Source organism: Dromaius novaehollandiae, chromosome 2 (genome assembly GCF_036370855.1).
Source record: "Dromaius novaehollandiae isolate bDroNov1 chromosome 2, bDroNov1.hap1, whole genome shotgun sequence".
Lineage (NCBI taxonomy): Eukaryota > Metazoa > Chordata > Aves > Casuariiformes > Dromaiidae > Dromaius > Dromaius novaehollandiae.
In genome coordinates this window covers 87280813-87301180 of record NC_088099.1, presented here as the reverse complement: position 1 = coordinate 87301180, position 20368 = coordinate 87280813, and the positions used below count along the sequence as shown (strand labels likewise).

The 20368-nt window shown below is 39.9% G+C and overlaps 1 protein-coding gene across 1 annotated transcript in view; it reads left to right on the top strand.

Annotated features, from left to right (window-relative positions):
* The window catches only part of CDH12 (cadherin 12), a 791024-nt gene that overhangs the window by 118266 nt on the left and 652390 nt on the right, over window positions 1–20368 (top strand). The window contains exon 4 of the mRNA XM_064506878.1: window positions 10486–10617. The gene's annotated coding sequence lies outside the window, so the exon portion shown is untranslated. The remainder of the gene's footprint in view (window positions 1–10485; window positions 10618–20368) is intronic.

The window sequence follows — 20368 nt, the reverse complement described above, 5'->3', positions numbered from 1 at the left end:
TTTTACTATACAGAAACATCACAGTATGACTTGAGCGTATGTATGTTATGACAAGAATATCATCACTTGTAAAAAATAGTATTGGGCAGATTACAGCATTGGCCATGCTTCTCAACTGTATGGAAGTAAGGAAACCCAGTTCCTATTTTTCACCCTTTGCTTTGGCGCTGTTTGTAAACAGTGTTCTCTCAGAGTAAGGATTTGCTGTGGAACTTGCATCTCTTTCATTTATTTGTTCATTTGTTTATTACTAAAAACATGAATGATGTTGACACTCTTCTTGTTTTGGGAGATCAGCATACCCTCTACTGCCTTTGCTGATTAAATATTTTCCTGAGCACTAAGCATTGCTTCAAAAATCACTGACTTAGTCCAACATAAAAGTTGTGGAAAGCATATGCTTTTGGAAGATGGAAAGCGTGGTGGCATTGTCCTGTACCAAGCCAGAGATGTGCAGTACCTACGCTGGATTATGGTTGAATACTATGTTCAGATCGCTGCCTTCAAGAGAGTGCTCGTATTGCTGCTTTCAAGATAGGGTCTACTGTTGATATTTTTATTTTATATCGCTCAGGTCATGAATGCTAGTATTCTAGCACTCGTAGGGTCTACTGTTGGTATTTTAATTGTTTCTTATTGAACTTGCAGGAAATGGTATTTTGCATGTAAGAGGTTTCACTTTGTGTAACTTTAAGTAAATTTTTATTAATCACATTTTTTTACATTTAAATGAAGTAAAAATGTAAATGAAAAATGACAACAATTTAAAGTATTATATTTTTAAAACAGAACTTGGTGACAGGCTGCAGTATAAACTAAAAACATTTTGAAACTTGGCTTACATATTAAAGTTTTGTCTTGCTTTTATACATACTTACTGTGGCTCTCTACCTGGTTACTCTTCTAATGTCTATTGCAATGATTGCAATGCCATTTTAGAAAGACTCAGTTCAGTCTGGGAGTTTGAGAATGGACTTGAGAAATAGTTACCCTCACAGATCAGTGTTGAGGTATGTGGGAGAGAACAATGTTGCCTGTTCTGGGCTATTATGTTTTGCCACTTGGCATGGCAACAAAGAAGAAAGAATCCTCTCAGTTTTGAGATTCTGTCCTTCCAGCTTCTTCCCACTACTAGGGAAACTGTGTGTATGTTACTTCTTTTCGGACCTATTCTTCTGTATCTTGGTACCTTGCTTGCTTGAATAATGACTGAGTTAACTTTGTGGAACTGGTCTGGAGAGTCTAGCTGCAGATTGTCTTTGAATGTTACAGGAGTGCGCTGACAGCAAGGAGCTTAGGGAAATGAGATGAATCAGAATAGGGACTGCACTTCTGCAGGAGTGCCCTATGTCAGAGGACTTAGAACTGATTGTGAGAACACAAAGCAGAAAATATGCCATAAAAGAGTGTCAGCAAGATATACAGCAATATTATGTTATCCTACAGGTACTACTGGACTGGAAAGATACCAGTGAGAAGATAGGTCTGTCTCGTAATAGTAGAACTAAAGCAGAACTCTATTCCTGAAATATGATCTTAGATTTCCTTGCATAAAAAATGTGCAATAAGTTGAATTTTCCAATCATTTTCATCAGAATAGCAAGGGTTAACATTGTTCTTCACCTCTTGCATCTCTGTTTCTGTGCTTTTTTTTTTTTTTTTTTTTTTTTTTGTAGGCAAGTGTATGCCATGAAATGTCCCCAGAGAGTTTAGTGCTAAAATGCTATTAGTGGTATCTGGTAAGGCGGCTAGATAAAATGCTATCAAATACATCTTATAAAATGGTATGATAAAAAGCTGTGGCATATACCTCATACAGTGTTGATACAGTGCTATGAAATGTATCTCATAAAGTTCTATGAAATCTGTAACTTCTAGGGCACTGATCAAACTGTGAAGCAAATTAATTTGAATGGTACCTAGTTTTATAGTACTCTGTTTACTGAGAAAGTAGTGTAATTCTGATCTCCCAGGCGGAAGTGAAAGAGGAAGGACAGCTCAAAGTCATCATTTTGAGCACATTAGGAGAAGAAAAGGTCTGACAGGGTGATTGCTCAGGAGTGAGCTGGACCAGGAATTATAAATGTAAAGGCAGAGTCAGAGGACATTATAAAACATATTGTTCCTGTGACAATAAAATCAGTTCCTCAGGCTGACCTAAATGCTGTTTATTCTCCTCCTGGCAGGGGAGAATAACCTTAAAAGACAGCTGTGTGTATCTGCACATCATGGATGTTTCATTTGGCAAAAAGACATAGTTTAGCCAGTTATACCTTATTATTTTTTTTGATATTACACATATACGACAAAATTAAGGTTATCGTAACACAAAAGGTAGTAGTTCAGACTTTCTGCATAAAACTGCCTGTGTGCCTGTGCAGCTTCCTTAAAGTCTGTTTTTAGACTCTGGAGTTGGGAGGAATTGATGGCTTTTAAGTGGGATCTCATTATCAGAATAAAAATGGTATTAGAGTCTTTGGACTTTATTATTCCTGTGGGCACTGCTTATAATAAAATTCAGCTTGATGGTTTCATTTCAGGTCAGAAACCCTCCTGGCTTCTTCTTATGTGGACATGTGGCATAAACATTGCCCTAAGGTCTAGATTTTGTTGTTGGCTTCTAAGGAGCTTTCTCTGCCTTGTTCTTGTTCCAGCATTGCTAAGTATCCTAGGTGTCAGTCCTCTGAGCCATTTCATTGCAAGTGGCTTCATTATTCCAGCAGTTACTTACAAAGTTTCCTAAATATTTGTCTCTCTCCAGAAAGAAAGGAGATCCAGGACCTCTGCTCATCTCCAGGCAGTTGTATGAGGCATGGCATAAAACTGATTACTGTTGTCACAGACTAAAATGGCTCAGTTCACACAGTTTAAACCAAATCGGGATCAAAACATTTATTAATTTATATAATTAATTTATTAATAATCAGCAATCAGTGAACTACACCTTCAGGATCAGGATCAGTAATACAGCAGATAAACCTAGTAGTTAACAATTAATCACTTCTGAACCAGTATGGACAGATCCTGCAAACAAGTGTAGAGTATTCTAGCACTCATCTATGTAAACTGGGCCAAAAGCAACCCTCAAAGAGAGACCCTGGAGGAGTTGCTGGTGGACCGCTCCACCAGATCAACTGGGCCAGATGCAACCTGCAGAGAGAGGCCCTGGAGGAGTTGCTGGTGGACCCCTCCGCACCTGAGGATTCCAAGAGCACCGGGAGACATCCAGACTTGGAGACGCAGGGACACCTGCAGATGAGCTACAAACCTGAGTGGCTGGAACAGACATGCTTGTGTGCCTGACTCCTGATCTGGTGCCAGTTGTCTCTCCACCTAGAGCAGGGAAGTAAAGACTGTACAGTTGTCACTTTATGTAGTTATCCCAATAAAAAGTTAACCTTGGTGTCTTACCCATTTGTCTTTAAAACTGTGGATCTGTCCTCTCAGGTAGCTTTGCCTGTGACAACTCCCCCCACATGCTGACCCACAGTGTGGGGTAGAAGCACACTCTCCACGTACGAGATGTAGCTGCTTCAGCTTTTTCTATGCCCATGCCACTTCCTGCAGTTCACTAATACACTGGTGAGAAAACACCACACAAGGTCCCATACATACACTTGGGGACTCTATGCTCCTTGCTGCACCCCACACTGCTACTCTGCTAGCTGGGTGGGAGCATCATATGGGGAGGCTGTCTGAACTAGGCAGAAGTTGTAATGTTGATGGGTGACTGTTGGCAGTGTCGCACCAGATTTTTTAACTGCTGCTATTTCCACTCCATGGTCTCTCTCCTCTTTACGAATTTTCATGCTTTTATATTTCCTTTCAAGCTGACTCCATCTTTGTTTCAAAAGTGTCCTTGTAATCTCTAGTTACTGTTTAATCTGGGTCATGGCCATCTTTCCATTTAATATGATTAGTTTGGGGCAGAAACTGTCCCAGACAGTTTTGCGTATTTGGTCTACATACACACACTTTTACACTCACACTCTTTCTTATTCAGGCCATTTCCCAAGGGAGGGCCATATGAGCATCCTCACAACAATGTAGGGGTGCTGACTCCACCAGTGTATAGCTGCACGGATTAAACCTGCCCTTGTGCCAGGTGTTATCTGGCTAGAGCAGTAGAGGCAGATGAATAGACTGACCAATTCAGATGGAAAATAAAGTAATGCTGGCTAACAGCCTGTAATAACTAATCTGGTTTAAAGTAGAGATGCTCAGCAAACTGTAGTCATTAGCAGTATGCTTAACAGTGAGCTTAATACACACTCAGGCAAGTCTATAGGATACATATTACCAGCTAGTTTACTCAGAGGAGGAACTACATTACATGTACATTTGCTATTTAGATAGAAGTAACCTAGCTATTTAGGTATAGCTATCTAAGCTTTCCCTCTTTCTAAAATTTGTTTCTCTTTCCAAGAAAATGAATGACAGGTGATGGATCACTTTCTTATGCCCTTTGCAGAAAGGGTCAAGCCGTCAGCATCTAGCTTTGGTGAGGTCAGTTCCACCTGCAGTAGTGAGTCAGCAGCAGCTGTGCAGGATCGTCATCCTGATGCACTCAAATTGCTAACTGCCTCCGTCAAGAGGAGACTGTGCCACTTTTCTACAAGCCAGTTCTGCATAACTTAGTGATATTCCCTGTGCTTTAAAGATGCTGGAGGAAGTACTCCTGTATACTATTTTATACTGGGGACAAAATGATTATGTAATATACAGGACTAGAAGGCTTGTAGGTGATATCATGAAATACATCAAGGCAAATATCTAAAACGCATTCACATAATACTTAGGTTTAATTTAATGATTGGGTAATCTTAGGAAGACTTACATCTTTAGGGGTTTTTTGTTTTTTTTTTTGTTTGTTTTCTGTTCATTGAATTTACTATTTCAAAAGGAGCAGCTCTGAGAAGGCTGGAGAATGAAATTCCTTTATCTGTCCACCAAATTAGTTCAACTCTGGCAGCAGCTGTACTTATCTCTTGGGCTGTAACCCAGAAAAGCTGTTGGTGAGGGAAGGTGGTTCTGTCTGCTGAGACTGCTGACAAGAAGGCCAGCCGGGATGTAGACTTTCTGAGCCAGTAACTTCAAAGAGAACTGTGCTTTCCTTTCAGCACGAGTCGGGGACGCATAGCCAGCAATTTCGCAAAGGCCTGTGCCTTGGCACTACCCTAAACTAGCTTCTGCCAAGTGTTGTCAGCAGCAAAATGGTTCAAATGTTTAAGGGGTTCTTTAAGCAATTAAGAGACATTGCTGGCACAAATTTCCACTCAGAAATCTGGAAAAGCTACATACTTCCCTTGAGGGCCCTTATTAGGCAAAACTTCTACACTCATAAGTGCTCGATCTATATACAGCACAAAATAACAAGTTTCTGTCAGAAAAGATACAGAATAAACATGTAAGCTCATAAAATATTTTTCATCAAACTGCCATGTGAAGATGAGGAGAGGGAGCTTATGATAACAAAAATCTACACTCAATTTGTGGGAATATGATGTGGAATTACAGTACTTCTAAGAGAAAAGACATGTAGATTTAAGGCTTTGTAGTCTGAATGAAAGATAGATGACACCAAGTAATGAAATGCATGTGTACAGTTAACTTCCTTACAGCAGGTGAGGTTCTTTAAAATGTTACTGCCACCAAACTCTACCCATTATTTATTTGTTGACACTCTAAGGATGGACTGTGGAAAGGCTTTTGTGCTTGAAAGCTTATGCTTTTTTTTCCCAACTGTATTGGTGTGTCCATCTAAAAGATACTGATCTCTCAATCAACATTGTCCTTTGTATCACAATAATACTTAAAGCATCAGTCAGGGATCAAGGAACATTGTGCAGGACAAAAAGTGCAGGACAATCCATGCCCTGAGGGGCAGCTCTGTGGCTGTGACAATGATCTCACTCCTTCTTAGGACATAAAAAAAAGTCATTCAGTATTGTAATTGTTATATAAGGCTGTCAATGAAAAATCTGCTTTACTCATGGCCAAACATTTCAGTTTGTTGTCCTTGCTCCTCAAAGGACATGAAATCTACATTGAGGAGTCCATGCAGGCTCAGTGCCTATGGCCTCAGGAGATGGTCTATGGATGTGAAGAACTGAAGTGAAGAGATGCATGAGCAGGAGAGCAAAATTTTTGATATATGTATAAAAGAGATGCTTGAAAAGTGTTGAATCAATGTCAAAAGATATGATAAATGCTTAGGCATTAAAACATTTTTATTAGGTCCTGAAACTAGTGTATGTAATAAAAAAATATATTTCAGAACGTTACACTTGAAAAAATTCTATAGTATGTTAAAAAAAATCCAGTCATGCTACTATCTGTAGCATGTACTACAGTAAAACAGTACTATTTGTACTGTTTTTGTTTCTACATGAGAAAATCTAATTATGTATCATAAATATTAATGTCGATCAAAATTATATTTTATTGATAAGTAGTAGGATATATGAACACAATGAAGAATAAGAACAAAAAGAAAAGTATGACTTAACACCAAAGACACTGCACTTAATGTATTACTAATCTTCATTGTTTATTGTTTTATTGTTAATAGCTATAGCTTCCCAAATTCAGTATCAGACAACATTACAGGAATAAAATGAAAAATTCAAAAAGAAATGTTTTTAGATTAATTTGTCAGTTCTTCCCATGAATTGGGAATGGCAAAGCATGCTTTTGTGGCATATTCTCTTGACTTAGGAAATACCTAAGGTCTGAAGGGCTGCCTTCTGAGATTGCCATGTCTGTATGAGTGCTATGCCATGATCATATGAGTGTATAGATGGATCTGGAGATGTGGCACAAATAAATGTAATGGAAGCAAATGGAAGAGTTAGAATATTTTCTGAAAGTCTGCTCTGGTATACCAAGTATACAAGCATAAGTCCGCAGGCTATTGTTTCTACAGCAGAAGTTGCAAATTATTAAAGAAATACGAGATACGAATGAAATTAAAATTACTTAATGTGATGAAGGCAAAAGTACATAATAAAAGCAAGTTGGTCACTGTCAAAGACAGCATTCAGATTCCTGGATAGTTTTGCAAGGAATTACTTAAGTAAATTAACTTCTGTAAAAGCTCATCTCAAAGTGGAACGTAGCTTGTCATGTCTGATAACAGAGCTTAGGTCTGCTCTGTCTATGTTTTGGCTTTAGGCCCTGGAAGACTTGTCAGCTAGGTAAACTATATGCACTTTGCGTTGACTGACTTCAGTGTAACAGGAGTAGCTAATGGCTTTTTTAAGTTGCTGTGGGACTCAGGCAGTAATGAGTAATAAAAAGAATGCCCATAAAAAGTGGGTTTGTTGATCTCAGTGAAAATACTGACGTGCCAGCTAGTAAATGTGAATCTTGTGTAAGGAGCTGTGGCAAATGGATGTTACTCAAATAGGGTAACAGAATGCAAATAAAATAAAAACAAGAAAACTACCATGAATGCTACATGGTTTAAAACCATATAGCATGAAAACTGTGATATTCCTTGGAGACCAGATTCTGTTTCTTTCATTATACCTGCTTTGGTATGGGATTCCTTTGCTGTTCTTACAGATGCTGAAAACTTAAGAATGCAGAGTCAATAACCACTCTCCCTACTAACCCACACTGTGTTGTCTCTCTCTCTCTCTCTCTCTCTCTCTCTCTCACACACACACACACACAGCCCCCGAGAAGCACCACATAACCAAGGTCATTAGTTATCTGCATGGCTACTCTGTTACACATCTTGAACTTCATAATTATGGAGACTTGAATGCTTTTATGGCCTTGTGTATTCCTGCTAAGTTAAGAGTGAAGTGAAGGTATAGCATTTGACCCATCATGCAGGAAAAGCTGATGGATAGGTTATACCAGAACCAAGGCATTAACAAACTGTAGCAGGTTATGAAATAGTAATGTTGAAATCATTTTGAATGGTTGCTGAAATCAAACTAAGAAAATCAGAGCTGACATCAATCCATTCCATTTGGTCACCTGTATATTAAATATATAAGCACCAGAGTATCATCAAGGAAATGGTCTGTGAATCGTAGGTCTGAATGGCCAGGACTAGCAACAGCAGTTACAAACATTAGATTTGGTCAAGGAGCTATGGCACGATACAGCCCCAAAACCCTGAAGGCAATTAATGCTGGCACCAATGACAGGTGGATCAGAGCACGTCACAGCCAGACTACATTGTTGGTGATCTAATTTTTCTGTATGCACATCCCAAGCATTCTGGCCCCCCAAAAATTCATCATTCTCATGCTTCTTAAAGCCATGGAAAGACCAAAACAAATATAAGGAGACGTTGAGTCTCAGCTCCCAAAAGGGAGCTGGAAGGGGAAAGTGAGTACACATGATATTGGCAAACAGAGATTTCAGTGAACTGCATAAGAAGGAAAAGATTTTGAGACCAAAAAAAAACACGACCGAATGTCTGAGGTTTATTGGAAGCTGAATGTTTCTGAAGCCAGTTAGTTTTGCTTGAGGTAAATGCAGCCTAATCATTTCAAGCAAATGAAATCTGGTTATCTAGTATCTGAGTAAGGACTCGTGTGTAAAGAACTAAGCTGCCCTAAAAATCACTATGAGTTAAGACTTGAAGCCTGAGTCCAAGAAACACAGAATATGCATATTTGGATACACCGTCTCTATAGTAAAACTAATAAAATATACACCTGTCTTCATCGAACACGAACAGACAGCTAGGTCAAACCATGCCATGGCCTCTGGGAAAGCTGGGCATGCTCAGAGACCTAATAAAAGTGTTAGCATAGATTCCAAAGCTGTAATCAACGGTGCATACATGAAGTCATTAGTGGGATTATAATGATGCTGAATAATTTTTACCTTAATACTGTTTGATCAGATAAATAGCAAACCAATGGATGTGATGGCTAAATTTCTGTAAAGTACTGAACTCTAACATTAACTTATAAAATCAAAGATTATTGCTGGTATTCACCTACCACTTCAAATTATTTTGGTATGAAAAAGTATCCATTATTAAAAAAATGCTTTATGTAGCTCACTCTCTTCTTTTTCTTCTTTTTTAATCTGGAACTCATGCCTCTAAGTACTTTTTTATTCTTTTTCTCCCTCTTTTCTTCAAAAGCACCTTCTGTATTCTTTGCTCTGTCTCATTCTGAGAGTTTCTCTTCCACCCTGATTTGCCTACACCTTTTTGCTCTCCATTTCTGTGACCACCTATTAACTGCCTTGTGGCAGCAGTTGCATATGGATCATGGGATGGATCAACATCTGCACATCTCAAAAGCTAAGGCCACAGATCTGCCTAAGCTTCAATCTTCATTGCCTACTGTCTTTAAGGCACACCTTTTTTATAGCTATTAAAGGGGCAGTATACCCAGATTTACGTGCAGTAGCTTTAGGTGCTGCAGAACGGGCACTGCACCCAAAGATGACTTTCAATACAGGCCCAGAGACAGATGTGTTCTCCCAAGCTTGCTGTGTGGATCTGTACTACAGCTGTGGCTGTGGTGATGTACACATTTTATTTTAATGAAGAGAAAGGTTTTCTGTAGCAGCATGCAAAGACCGGCAAACCTCAGCAGTCAGGGCACTAATTAGCACCTCAGCTCTCCCACAGCTGTGCAAGGCAAGGTAATGATGCACAGCTGTGCTCAATCAGACACGCTGAGGAAAATCAGGGAACTCTGTAAGATCCTCTCCCAGGAGGGGCAAAGGAAGGTTTTATGTATTAGGAGTGCTTTGTCTAGTAAGTTGATTGCTGAGGTTTTTTTATCCTTTTTGTTTTTCTTTGGTGGTGGTGTAATTTTTTTGTGTGGTGTCTTTTGTTGTCTGGTTGTCTCAATAAAACAACCTATATTTTTATTTTCAGTTGAAAAATCTAGCTCTGTTGCAAAAAGCAAGGAGGGACAGTGCGTGTTAGTAGGTTGTGCATTGAACTTGCAGCTTCAGCAAAACAAGCTTCTGCTGGTTACTTGAATATGGAGGTCTCAACCTGTTTGTTTTCTTCTGGTGTTTGAGTAGTTCAGTGTCGTTGTGTCCAAAATATAATGTGTCAGTTCAGCTCTCCTTGGTAAGAGGATAGTTCCTGGCTTTAGGGAGCTGTATAAATTGAGGCTCTTGTTAGGAAACAGATGAAAAGAAAGTGTCTTAGAGCAAATAGTGTGCCAGTCTTTAGCTACAATAGCTGGTGAAGTATAGGAGGAAACTAGGCCTTGACACAGTGGTGAAGTTGTGGTACGCTTGTGTTGGATGTACCTGACCTACCAAAAAACAAATGGGAAAATGGCTGGCTGAATTTGCTTTTTAAAAACTACCAACTCTAACATGTTGTGAAGTATAATCTTGCAAAAAAATATTGTATAAAATAGGACCTTGTTTCTAATACCTTTATTTGTCATATTTAAAGGTTTTAAGTCCTTGTGATTGAAGAAAAGGAAGGAAGAAATCTTAGCTATATAACAACTATGAAGACTTGCTTTACTTTGTTTCTAGTATTATGCAGTACCTGTGGACAGTAAGACTTTGAAGTACTGAACATGCAAGAAGAAGTGTTTTGTGACATATACAATCAAATTCCTGAGGACTTGGACAAAGCAGAGCCAAACAGGAAAAGTACCTGGAAAAGTGAGTTATTATCTTTTACTTTTCTTTTTGGTGTTTTCAGTTGGTGGTCTCGGACTTGTATTAAACTCCACAGATGGCATGCTAGGGTTTTTAAAGGAGAGAGTGATATGGTATCACACCTGGATCCTACTGATTAGCTTATGGATTTTCATTAAGGTGTTTAGATGTCTAAAAATGAGCTTTTAAAATGTATCTGAATATCTATGTGGAATTGGGCATTTAGACACTTAAGTATCTCTCTAGATCTTGCATATGTGTAAGCTCTAAAACCTTTTCCTGGATTTTTGTGTGCTGAAAGGATTAAGGTTCTTGGTAAGGGAAGGAGATAAAGCAGGAGCCCAAGCAGTAGGAAAGGCTGCTTGTATGTAGCTGTAGCTATTGTCTTTAAGTGTTTTGAAATTAAATTTCAGCTCTGCAGAGTAATGTGAGCTGTGTCCTTGTTTCATATTTTATCATCTTCTGGAAGTGCACTAGATGTGTCTGGTTTGCATGTTGATGGGGACTCCATGAGCTGTGAAGTACTAACTAGCATAAATATAGTTGTTTCATAGAAACTCAGTTATACCCAGCTAACTTCAGAAATCCTAAATGATGTCCAACACTCCAGTGCAATTCTGTCTAAGTGTCCTTATGAAAACTGAAAAAAGATAATGTGTTCACTACGTAATGTGTTAAATTTGTACTCTTAGTGTATGGTTTTTTTGCTGTGTGAGTAAATGCTGCTAAGTCACCGTGTGCCTAGCGGTTTGTGGTCTTCCAGTTGCCCTGTACTTATGTGATGTCTAAGGAAGATCTGCTCATCTTTCTTTGCGATGCTGCTGAGAACTTCATTACAGGATAATAGGACCTGATTACTGGTTAACGCAGTGCGTGTCTTACCTGTCTATTGAACTGATATTGTTTTGCTCTTTCACAGGATCAGGATGAAAATATTTTGGTTGTAACATCTCCTGTAGGTTTTTAAATAACCTGCTTAGTGTGTTCATTCAAATAAGGTGTCTGAAATCTTCCCTTATGTGACTCAATGCTCATTTTACATATTTATTTAGCAGTTAGAGTAGCTTTGCAAGTCTATGTTGCTGGTCAGCTTACTGTTTCTGCGGTTGGCAGCTGATCACCTTGGTGACACGATGTTTCTTCCCTGTTAAGTGGCTGCCTGAGATTCCTGACAGAGGGGATTGTGCAGTTGCACTGCTAGTGGAATAACAGTGTTCCCATTTCCATATGGAAATAACAGTGAGTATGCAGACCAGCCATTTACAGAATGTGTGTGGCTGAAAACTCGATTGAAAGTGAGCACGAATATTCTGTCACAATTGAATCTTTGTAATACAGCTTTTATGGTATTTTAGCAACTCCAAAAATACTACTGTTAAATGTGGAACACAGCTTGGATTGCATTCCCTCTTGCTAGGTAAACACTTGGCTTATTTTCTGAAAGTATTCAAGGGTCTACATCACGTGCTTAGGGGCATGGGCTTTTTTCTTGTTTTGTTCCCTCCCCACCCTCTCTCTGTAATTGGCTCGTGCTGTGCATAAGTGTAGGAAAGCTTTTTGGGGGACAAACTGGCTTATGTGATACTGGCCTATAAAGAGAAAGTGCTAACATCTTTTGATTGTTCAAGTTTGCCACTTTTCAGCTGCTGCACAAGTTGTACAGAAGTAAAAGTATATTTAGACTTAGCATCCTATAATTGAAGTTCAGCTCTTCTCTCAGACATGATTGCTTACTGGAGATGACTAGAGATGCTTTCAATTCTGGCCTTAATATCAAAGTTTCTGGAGCAGAGCTTTCAGTCCTTCCTCGCTGCACTAAAATACAGTACTGTGGAAACCCTGCAGATACTGTTACTGTTAAATAGCAGTCGCAGGAGCTCCAAGGAAGTGCCTGAAATTCTCAGAGTGGCTAGATTATTCTCAAAGAACTTTGATCCACCTTTTCCAAGAAGAAGAAACAGAAGTTAACTTCATCTGGAGTTGCTTCGAAGCGTTATAAATTTCCGTTTGCTTATTTAAGTAAAGGCCAGATTGTGATGCTACTGACTACACTTTTTCTCAGCCTAATTAGCAAGCGGCAGAATCTAGCTATTTTTTTTGGTGCTGAACTCTTCTGGAAAATATGCCCTTGATTATAATACTGAACCTTTCAGAAAATGTTGGTTTTAATAATTTCATCTGCAGTCTTGGCTACCTTTGTTGCTGCTTTAACTTGGTCTGGGTCATATATATATATTTTTTTTTCCCTCCCCTGCTTCATCTTTTGAGATGATGTGCCTTTTAGAACACTGCATTAGGGCTCTTCTTGAGTTATTTTTATCTGTTTAAAATGTCTCTTGGGGGTAGGGGGGAAAAACCACTTTCAAGGTAGTCATATCAAAAAAACATCAAAAATGGAGCTGCATTGTTGTTTTCTTCTCTGCCTAGTGTTTTTCCTCTTTATAGCCAATGTGATTATCAGGATGGGTTCAAAATCAGTGATGTAACTTCTAGAAAGCAGTATATACACCATCCTGTGGAATTTTCTTTTATCAATGTTAATAAAGTTCTCTAGCTATGTATCGTGCAAGAGTCTGACTATTCTTGCACAAAGGTAACTCTAATGTCACACTGTTTATTCAGAGTTAAAAGTTTCTTTTTTCTTTTTCTCTTTTTCTGAAAGAATCTATTGTTATACAGAGTCTCATCCTTAGTAATGCTGAGGGCCCTGCTATTCAGCGCTGTAACCCTTTGCTGAAGCTGGTGAGGCAGTGTTTTCCAGAGCCTTTGTGGCAGTATTTTCCTCTCATTTTTCTCATGCTGCTCTTCTTGGACTGTGCATCTCTTGCTCCACACCTGCAAACACCAATGGTACATCTGTGACAGGCTCTCAAGAGGAGTGACTACCACTGATGTGAGCTTTGCCTCTCTTCTCTTGAATCCCCTCCTTTTCTTTAGTTCTTGTGTTGTAGCCTTTAGTTTTTATGATAGAAAACCAAACCTAGTGGACAATGAAGTAGGTGGTCTTTTAAATAAGCAGTCATTGTATGTTATATATAAAGTCTCTCTATGCATAAACTAGTGGGCAGTATTTGCACCTGATTAGCGTACTCCAATCAGTACTAATAGCATCATACATAGGAGCAAGCAGTAGGGAATTTGCACAGGTCCTGATGAAAAAATATACTATGCGAAGAACAGCATAGTGAAAAAAACAGCCTTTTCCATAATAAAAATCTAATGTTTAGTGTATTCTCATGTGAGGCAGTGGGCACGGATGCAGGTGGTCTCAGGATAAGCTGAGAATTAAGCTAATCTCCCTTGTTCTCAGCACTGCAACTTCTTGAGTTGTTATGAGAGCCTTTAAAAGAAATGTCTGGGCAGTTTCAGGTGACCAGAAATCCTAAAATTTTGGTCAATTAACTATTTGATTAAAAAAAAAAAATCCATTCTACTTAACACCTGTTTGGTAAAATTTAGAAGTGCTCTCTGCAAAGACTTCTGTAAGGGCAGGGGAAGCTTGTTTTTCAGGAGGGTGCATGGCTGTTCTCTGCCTCAGCTTGCAGTTTTCAGGATGTGTTTTTAAGTCAGATGCCTGAGTTTGTCACAGAGGGGCTACTTCTTATTTTTTACTTCAAATACAAATGTAAAATTCAGTGTGCTAGACTTACTGCACTCTGTCAAAGTGCACAGGGAGATTAAACAAGAAAGTTCCCTCTCTGCCACTCAGTGACTGATGTTCTAAATATTTAATGAATATAAGTAAAACATTCAATTCCAGGAATGGGGGGGGGGGGGGGGGGGGGAGGAGGAAAAATCACCCAGATCTTCTCTGCAGGTTATAATTCGTATAGGTTCCCAGCTGACATTGTGCTGAACTGACATGGCTGGACCACCAGCTGGGAGGTTAGGTGCCTGGAAGCTGAGTAGCGAGGCAGCTGCAAGCTGGGGCTGGGTACCTGTCTGTCTCTGCAAGACACCCAGAGGAGTCGGCTACCAGAGTGGCCAGGAGGTCCAGACCAGCTACTGAAGAGCCTGGGGAGCCTGGGGGTTGACCAAGAGACCTGTGTGCCTCTCTGTGCCTGAGGCAACTGGGGACAGGAGGCTCCACAGGCTGTTTACTGAATAGGCAGTGTCTAAGGCCAGTTGCTGGAGGGATCTGCTTTGTGTGTGTATGTATGCATTTCCCACTAATGGACCTCTATCCTGATCTGCCAGAGAGGGGAACAGGATGAGGCCATTGGTGCTGTATACATTTGCATGAGTGCCGAGTGGTTTTTGTCTGTGTTGATCTGTGTGGCTGACTGTGTACATATGTGTGTTGTATATGTGTGCTTCTGTGCACCTATCAGAACAGGTGCTCAGCCTCGCTACTGGCTGAACCTAGGACCGGGGAGCTATAGCAGCCCTGCCTCTCATGCTGCCAGCTTCAGCAGCCTCTGACATCGTGAACCTCATGTTTGCTGTGTTTATCGAAGGCCTGGTTCCTTGCCTCGTGCTCAAAGTGAGGCACTGCTTCAAACAAAAGCACGTTTCTGCGGAAGAAATCTTGAAAATAGCAATGTTTGAAAGGCTCAACACCTGAAAGATGTGTTTAAGGAGAACTTGGTGCATGCTATGCTTGTCAAGTTCTGTAACTCTAGAGTCAATCTAGTCTTTTGAGAAATCCCGTTTTTCTAATTCTGCTGCTATTTTTGTTTTTTTGCAAAATACGAAGTCTTGCGGCACTTGCAAAATTCATCAGTTTTCGTCCACTTCAGAAAGCGGCTTCTGCTTCTCTGAAGTGTGGTTCCGTAGTGCAACGTGTGGCCTGTTTGAAGCAACGCGGGCAGCAAGGCAATACTAACGAGACTTCCCAGAAAGCAACGTAGTAGGCAAATTGGGAAAGGGAGTCAAATCATAACAAAGTGATCTTTCCTTGAGGACACATTTTCCTTAAAACAGACTGAATTTGTTCCTTGGGCTTTTTTGTTTTAGTGGGGTTTTTGTTTTTCCTGTTTTGGTGCCTTTTCTCAGGTTTATTTTAAATGTATAGATAGTTAATTGTTTGCTCCTTTAAAATAAGCATGCTTATGCCCTTATTTTCCAAGTAGTCAGCAACACTTTTTGAAGATGCAAAGCTAATTATAATACCAATTACAGTATTATGGAAAAAATAACCTTAATGTGATCTAAAACCCTGATCAGTTAGGGGGAACAAAAATGAAGTGGCTTTAAAAAAAATAAAAACCGTTAGGCGTTACCCAAATCCATTGCCATATATGTCTTCAGAGGTTTGTTTGGAGAGTATCAGTGGAAAATGCTAACAAACAATTGACAAGGAATGAAGACTAGAAGTTTTAATTGCAGATTGTGCTCTTCATCTGAAAGAAGAGCAGGCAAAACTATTGTGTAGGTATACTCATGACTTCAAGGGTGAGCTTTAGAGAAAACACTGCCCCTTTGAAAGGGATGTAAGAAGTCTCCACAACTGGCTGTGTCACGTGTGTCTGAGTGCCTTCGTCTGTAAGGCATCAAAGTTTGTGTTCCAAAATATTAGTCCTGTTAGGAAGAATCTTTGTTAGGGTTTTAAAAACCTGCTTGGAAAGTAATAGTATGTGTAAAAGCTTGGATCATCTGACATTTTGCTGGGGACAGTGTAGCCCTACAGCAGTGGGAACAGTCTCATTTGATGGATAGACTGTTGATAGCTTCATTAGCACTGACATTTCCCACCCGCCCACCCCTTTTTATGTTTCCCCTCAGATACAGGAAAGGTTTTTCTGAAGGCTTTGATACCATGTAAGTAGTTAATATTTAGACACTCTAGGGTTTGGGCTTTTTTCAGTGTTTGAAGTGGATTTTTCACAACTCTTATGCAGATAATGGAATGCATACCTGTATGTGGGTTCTTTTGAATCTATTAAATGTGTATTATTGTCCTATACTACTTATTCTATCTGGTAGTTTCCCTCCCCTTACAGTGATTTTACTCTAATCTCTTCTTGCAGAGTATTAACCTGAAACTGTAGAGTGAAAAATATCTGCGGAAAGACGCGTGTTGTAAACTGGTGACTACGCATTAAGCTATGGCTTGTTAGTGAGGATTAGATGATAGAAGTAGATGTCTAAAAGGACAGATTTTTCAGTCGGTTGTTTTGTATTTGGCAGAATTTGACTTTGTCATCAGAACACTTGTCCCATTGTCATTGTTTCAAACCAAAGAAGCAGTAAAGATAAGACAAGGAGATGATATCTTGCAGAATTGTTACGTCGACACTTGAAAACGCATACTAAAATAGAAAGTTGTTGCATATCGGCAAGTAGCATCACAGTTTTACTGTGTATCCTGTTTAAAATGTGTTGACAGCTTCCCAGTCAGACTGTCAGCAAGATATTAAATGCTTCATGTGAGGCCTCCATTTTATCACGGAGTATAACATAATTATTTAAGAAGTACTAGTACTCAACATAACTGATCTCAGGATCACTTTCATAATTCTCTTTATGCCATCCTAGGAAACTTGTGAACTTTATTAATATATTATCTTGCAGGCCCTTTCTGGGCATCTAATGAATTACTTTGCACAAGATGTCCGAATTGTCTGTTTCCATCCCCTTCCCGTCTTCTGCCTGGGTGAGAGATATGAACTATTAATTTCTTCTCCCCCTCCCCCTCCCCCTCCCCCTCCCCCTCCCCCCTCCCCCTCCCCCTCCCCCTCCCCCTCCCCCTCCCCCTCCCCCTCCCCCTCCCCCTCCCCCTCCCCTCCCCCTCCCCCTCCCCCTCCCCCTCCCCCTCCCCCTCCCCCTCCCCCTCCCCCTCCCCCTCCCCCTCCCCCTCCCCCTCCCCCTCCCCCTCTTTTTTTTTTCCGTGGTGGTGGTTCATTAAGGGGAAATTGTCTTTAAGACTCCGATCATTACTGTTTTATTAGCATGCAGTTTTTTCAGGTATTTCTATTTCATATTCTAGCAGCCAGCAGATGGGGATAAATAGACTGAAAGCTGAACAGCATAAATGATGCCTAAATGAAATAATCCTGTGTGAGCAGAATGAAGGATGACATCTTGAATTATAATGTGAACTCCTTCTGCGTAGGAATATGATTTAATGGAAATGTGATATTCAATAAACCAGACTGCCTTTGTGATTTGTAACAGCTAGCTTTATGGTGACCCAGGCTTATTTTCTGGTATAAAAAAGTGAGATAATAATGCATCTCACTAGAAAAAAAGGATCAAATGTGCTTATGTGCAACAGGTCAGCTATAATATATAGTCTATTTCATCATCAATTGAAAATAACTGAGACATCTTTCACGTGTTTCTATAGAGTAATGAAGCATAGTTAGGGTGTTGGATAATGTACTGGTTCACAGGTGTCTACTCGTTCCATTACAATTTGGGACTATTTTAAGAAATAAAGGAGAGCAGTGAATACAGTATTCTATATTCATCTAGCCTGGTGAAATATATTAACTTTTGTTCAGCTCTTGACTGTGGATGATATAACACAGCGTTGGGGGCTCAGAGACCCTTTTGTACAGGATGCTGCTTATATTTTCCTGAAGTCAAATGATGTAATACTTGATCCCAATTTCAGACCCTTATCGGATTAGTTTATTATATGCTGTGCTACTACAGCTGCAAGACTTTTCTAGCTCTATTAAGAAGTAGAGAGAGAGTCCAGAGCCCCTTTTGGGGGGAGAAGAGAGGGCTAAAGAAGGAACAAGTCTAGCCAGTTAACTTGCAGGGAAAAGTGTCTCATTCTTGAAGCCCCTAATAGTAAAATTTCTCTTGTATGCCAGTCTTGTCCGTTCTTTCCTCAGCAGTAAGAAATGATCTGGGAGGAAATTGTCTTTGCTGTGGAGTCCCAAACCTATCAGGAACTACGAGGATGTTTAAGGGGGGAAAGAAGTGAAACAAAAAACTGTGACATAAAACCATATTTCTTAACCTAAAATGTCTTGGCTCTTCCTTCATGTTACAAGTTACAATATTACATTGTAAGTGCAAATGCTACAACTAATCCTACAAGTATTACAAGCGATGTTACCGAACAACAAAGAAATTCTTTACCCTACAGTTTAAGGAGCAGATGTGTTCCTAAAGAACACCCTAAAATAACTGAGATTATTCACAGTACTCAGGGAAAATGCACAAAAGGGATTCAAAGTTATTCTGGCTTTTTGTTTGCTTTTTGAAGGGGTCACCCATGATAGATGCATCTAGTCTTTGAACTTCTCCTTGCAGCAGGTAAGTTCCAGCAAATTGCAGTTTTCAAAATAATTAGTCCCGTGCTCTACGCAACCCCATGGAAGTAAAACTCCAGCTGGCTTTGCTGAGTGTTTGCAGCTTGGAGCTGTGGGGCAGGGGGGACGTGCGGAAAGAGAGCAAAGACAGCTACCCGCTACTCTGCAAGCGGGGTTGAAGGGGAGGCAGGCAGGTTGCTGCCAAGAAGCCTTCGCCACAGCTTGTTGCAGTTACCTGCCCATACGTTTTAATTGCCAACTCAACAGCAGGAGGAGGGGGCTGCAAAGCCAGAAAGTGGATTTTTTTTGAGCAGTATGCATTGCTAGAACAGCTGGTGGCTGTCTCCGTTGATATGGATAAAGGAGAGAGTCTGCAGCCCTAGCGGCTTTTTACTCTGCTTTTTGCAGTGTATTTAGATTTTTCTTATTGTTTAAAGCAATCTGCACACTGTAAGGTTAGTCATGTATGTCAGTCAGATTTCTATGCAGATCTCAATTGCTGAACACAAATCACCTGTGTACCAGTGGCTCAAAATGTTAAGCTGAGAAGCCAGCAGGAGCTGAATTGGCTCCACACTGCTGAAATTACTGACTGTCTAGCGCAGACTCATGTCCTTAGCCAGACCGGCCTCCTGTAACATCTATCAGGGAATCTCTTAGCCAGTAAAGGAGGAGTGGAAAACCTCCTTAGAACAGAATTAGCATGAAGCCTGCACATGTAAGAAGAGTGTGTTTGTTTGCGTCAAGTAAATGTGCAATTTGTCTTGCAAAAATTACTGCAGCTCAAGAAATCTTTGAAAGGTATATTTCTGTGTAAATGAGAATATGATATTTATATTGCCATGCAATGTAAGGAATAGCAATACTGAGCACTTTGCCACTATTGTATTTGTATGCTCAGTTACATTATCTCATATTTCAAGGCAGGAAAACTATCAGTAAAAATAGATTTCTCAGTCTCTAATTCTAGTGGTTTTTTCTCAGTCTCCTTGCCTGTTCTGTTTCTCTTGTACTTTCCATGAATAACAGACTTCGGTAATTAAGTAGTGAACATGGCCTTCAGATAGAATATTATTTAGTGGAAACCTTGGAGTAAATCTTATTCCAGTAGGTTCCTTTTTAGTGGCATACAGTGAAAACATAGCTGAATTTTCTGTGTGATTAGCCTATTTGGAAATTATAGCTTTAACTGCTGAGCCAAGCCTATAAACAGGTCTAGGAAGCAAGCCTTAGGAATGTTCAGATTTCTGTTTTGTGTTCCTTATGCATTTTCATATCCTACAGAATACTTAACCGAAATCATGGTCATGTTGACATCTTGGGCCAGCTGCTGGTGCCTTCAGCTCTACTGAAAGCGTTAGACTGCTAGACCTGTTCCCTTTCTTCTACTGAATTCTGCTTGGAAGCCAACTATTTTGTTCCTGCTAGGTGTCTTGTATGCTTTTCCCACCCCTTTCCCATAAGTCACATAGGACAGAAAGAAATAGCCAGTGGCAAAGCATGCGGTGGCACCAGTCTGATAAAATGACCCAAATAGGTTTATTCAA